Raw genomic sequence first — 5041 nt, 5'->3', positions numbered from 1 at the left:
ATAAGGATGACTGTACAGGGTTAAAAGAAAGTTAAGGAATCCTTACCAATTCACTATTAAATTACAAGCAAAGGAGTACTAAAAATTTTTCCAAATATTTAAGGGGTTATTCTGAAATTAAATATTTGTTTTTTACATTAAAAATATAACATTGGTTTCCAAAAAATTTGATTAAAGAAATACTAACATAAGGTATTAAAAACCTGTAATTTTGATGATAAAAAGGTCATAAAAACGTAAATATTCTAGTTGAAAGAAAGCCAATTTTTAGCAAAACTTACCAATTCTCTATTTTTTTAATTTTTTTGTATCCATGTGGAGTTGCTCTGAAATTAAATATTGCTTTTACAACAAAGAAAAACATTAAACTGGTTTCCAAAAATATTAATTAACAAATAATAATATACATAAAAAATATTCTTTTTAAAAGAAAGCCATATTAAAAAAATACTTACCAATTTATGACTAAACTGTACGCTGAAATATAACAAAAATTTTCCAAATTCATCTGGAATTGAATATTAATTTTTTACATTGAATAATGAAAATTTCAATACACTTTCAATTTCAACATATTTTCATAAACATTCTTAATAACTTTTTTTCTAAACTACCGATAAAATATTAATAACTTTCATTTAAAAGGTTTAATAAACAAACACCAATATATGACTCAAAAATCCAAAATATTCCATGCCTTTATATTCCCTTGTTGCATACCTACTTAAAAGATGCAACAGCCCACGCCAACGCCAACTATACAACTGAAGCATGCCAAACAAAACCAAGCAAAGCCAAAACATTCCTACAACAAAAACACATGTGCCTTTATTGAAAACAACACCTCATCCAGCCAAAAACCATCAACGAATAACAAACACACACACACAAACCACTAAATGAACAAAAATAAAAACAACCCCACGCTCATGTATACACAACAAAACTCAAGTAACATCATCTTTACATTAATCGCATTCCACTATTCCGATAAAGATCTCTGTACTATGCATTAGTTCATCGCATCTGCTGACAATTTACTCTAAGAATAATATTCGTAAAGGCACACCAGTTTATGAACGATGAAACGTTTAACTTAAAATTTGCGAAATTTTCATGAAATGTTATCTACCATTTTTGACGAAAATGTCTATAAATTTAATTTCATGTGAACTAAAAATATTTCATTGGGTAATTTTTTACCAACAATTATTAACTATAGGAATTGTCAGTAAGAAATTGCTATCCACTTTCAAGTTCATTTTTCGTAAAAAAATATTTTCTCATACAAAAAAATCTTATAGTAAATTGCACTTATTACTTACAAAATACTTTACATTTCACAAGTAGTTTTATAGCATGACAAACGAATTTTTAACCACCAGTTAAGAAATTTTTTAAGGAAATTTCCATCGTATTTTGTAGGCCATGAACTAAACGATTGCTACTTAGAATTTGTAAAATTTCCTTTCGAGTAGTTAATTTTCGTTGAAGATACGAAAAATGAACTAAAATTCTGGAAAATTCTTGTAATAAATTATTGTAAAAATCTTCTTAAATTTACGAGACACTTTTTTTTCTGTGTATAGAATGCATTCTTCCTAATTTCTACGAAAATTACATCCTATACAATGTTCAAAAAATTTCAATTTTCTTCAAAATGAATTCATTTTAACTTAAAGAAGTTGTATAATAGAAGTATTGACTTAGATATAACTAAAGTTGTTTGCTTTGCATTTTCTTAGAGATCAAAGAGTATTATTTCTGTAAGAAGTTTATAACCAATTTTCGCAAAGCGTTTAGTTTTAAATACTGCCCTTTTACTTGGTTTTATAGAGCTAGTCATTTCCGTGTTGACTAAAATGACATAAAATAACACTCGATGGTCTTTTATCAAGAATTATCATAATCTAGCGGTAAGTATTCAATTAATACTATTGAAAACATTTTAAAATCTAACATAAACGTAAACATTGTTGCAATTGGAAATTGAATTTCATGCAAACTGAGTAAATATATAATTATCTGTCTTATATATAATTGGCCTGAAGTTAATTACATATTCGTTGAAGCTTATGTTAAATTATCATAAAATTGAGTTTATGTAAATTTTGTGTAAACAAAATATAAAGACTTCTCATCAATCATATGCGCAAGGCAGATTTGGGTTTGAAGGGAAAAAGTTAGGGCTAATCAACTATGAGCAATTGTATAGACAGACATGAGAATATGATTATTTGGAAAACAATGTGGTATAAAACACAAAATATATTAAATTAAATAATATAATATATACTCAGGAAATTCGGGCATATGGGATTACACCTGCCACTTCTTGATGTTTAAAGACATGAGCGTTAACTTAAATTGTTATAGGAGATATATCAAAACCTGTATCGATCTGCATCATCTGTGGTATATTATTGAAGGCTGGTTACTAAACTGATAGAGAAATATGTTTTTCATATGTTCCTATGTAAACAAAATGGGTTACGGGCAGAATTTTTTAAACACAATATATTTAAGTACAAAAATATAATATTCCTAAATTAGCATAAAATGTTTGAGACACATATGATAATATGGTAGAATACAGGGCTGTGGATTCGGAGCCGGAGTCGGAGTCTAAAGATTTTGCTGGAGTCGGAGCCGGAGTCTTAAAAATTTTGCTCGACTTCGACTCCGGCGAAACAATCTTTGAAAAACACTTCCTACCTTTATAACAAGAAATATTTCGACAAATTAGATTCCATTTAGGTTTTTAATCGAACAACGGAAAACGAAGTAATGGAATTCAGGCCATTCGAAGTATATTTATATGAGTGAAATTTCACGGTAATGTAAAAAGTACAAGCAGAGAAGGAATATGATCACCTCAAACATGTTTCAATGGCAAAATGTTATTTTTGTGTGGTGACCATGTATGTTACATGGTTTGTCACTAAAATGTTATTTTCTCGGCAAATATAACCTGCTTGCCGAAATCAGATATATGATTTCCGAGAAAATAACATGGTTGCGAAAACCATGTTACATGGTCACCACCCAAAAATAACATTTTGCTCTTAAACCAGGTTTGAGGTGATCATATTCCTTCTCTGGGTGTAGGTTTCACTACATTATGGGATGAATTGATCAATTGTATTGTCCATTTTTAACATATTAAAATATCGATTTTTGACCATATATGTACTCTTGATAAGGGTACAATTTTAAGGCAATATAGCAGTAGAACCTAACGTTCTGAATTTTTGGCATGTGTTTTAAGAAATTTTTCCTAGTCTAAAATTTTCATAAGATTTGTCAGAAATTTTGAATTTAGAGTTATTTGAGATCCATAAATAAATGCGGAAATTTCCAGTCAGCCCAGATTTTGTATATGGAGATAATTACTTGAGAAAAATCCATATACCCCTGATGTTCTTGGAAGCTGTAATTTTAAATTAAACCTCTGCCAATGTGTCATCTGAGCCGAAACAAACATTGGGAGAATGTTTGTTTCATCAAAGCCATGTCCTCTAATGTCCATAACTGATAGACCATTTATAAATCGATGTTTTATGATCGATGTTGTGAAGTAAAACTTCTATAGAAACAATATTCGTAGCTGTCCAGCTATTCCTATCATCTTTTATAGTGGTTATTTAAAATTCCGCCCGTCCTAATTTTTGGCAGTTTATGTTTTTTTCTTTATCCGACACATTACATTTTTTAACATCTAAACTTTTTATCTGATCAGCCCGACATTTTGATTACTGTGTATTTTTCTTTTTTATATAGATTTTTTTTTATAAAATGTCTATATAGATTAATACCAGGATTTTACTTCTTAAACTTCTGGAAGCCTAATTATTTTTTGAAATTTTTTGTTTTTATAAATACATATTCTGGTGTTATCTACCCATATTTTAATGTGGTCTCTATATAGTCTTGTGTCGTATTTTAATTTATTGGCCTGACATTAAAATGTAGAGTTCTTTACATCCCCGAAATGCTGAGATTTGTCGTCGAGTCGTATCAAAATTTAAAATTAAGGTTCTTTAGGACATATAAACACATATGGCAAAATAAAATACTTATATCGGTATATTTTTGGAACACTACACCTTAAAATTACAATTGGAATACTGTTAAAATTAGATTTAGGTACACCACCTGGAGTCGACTCCGGAGTCAGGGCTAATAAGAAATGCTGGAGTCGGAGCCGAGCAAAATTGAGTCGACTCCACAGCCCTGGTAGAATATGTTGTGTTTGGGACATCAAGATTTAATAAAAATAATGTGTGTGAATGTAAATATATATTAATTTAAAAAATTCGAGTAAATACATATATATTGCGATAATGTATTCAGAGAGCGAGAGGGAGTATATAGAAAGATATAGAGATGGGAACCGGGAGGGTTGACGAAAGATATCAACATAACACAGTAAGAGAATCAAAAGAGAGTAATTGGTGGTTAAAATTTATAATTTTTTTTTTTACCAATTTTGGTCCAACCACACCAAAATGGCAACACTGATTGTGATCACTAACTTTGCAATAATTAAATAAAATAGGAAATGACCGAATGTATTCTTCACGAAAATTTTTCTAACTTCAAATTATCAACTTCCTTTGATTACCGAAGTATAATTTTTATACCCTCCAACAAATAATGGCGAGTATACTAATTTTATCATTCAGCTTGTAACATATCGAATTACTGGTCTCAGACCTCATAAAGTACATACATTCTGGGTTGTGTTGATATTACGTGGCGATGTCCAACCGTCCGTCTCTTGAAATCGCGCTAATTTCCTTACAAAACAAGCTATCGACTTGAAACTTGATAAAAGTAGGTTGGATGATATTTCAAATGGGCCATATCGAAGCAATATAGCCTCATATAAAACGATTCTTTTGCTAGAGCAAATTTCATACGATCCGTTTGAAAGTTGGTACGCGGTGTTAGTATATGCTTTTCAACAATCGTTCACACAATTTATGCATTGGTCTACAATTATAAATAGCCACCATATAAACCGATGTCCAGATTTGAT

The sequence above is a fragment of the Haematobia irritans genome, chromosome 3, assembly GCF_050003625.1.
Source record: "Haematobia irritans isolate KBUSLIRL chromosome 3, ASM5000362v1, whole genome shotgun sequence".
Lineage (NCBI taxonomy): Eukaryota > Metazoa > Arthropoda > Insecta > Diptera > Muscidae > Haematobia > Haematobia irritans.
The sequence above is the reverse complement of the archived record's forward strand: the minus strand, read 5'-3'. Positions refer to the sequence as shown.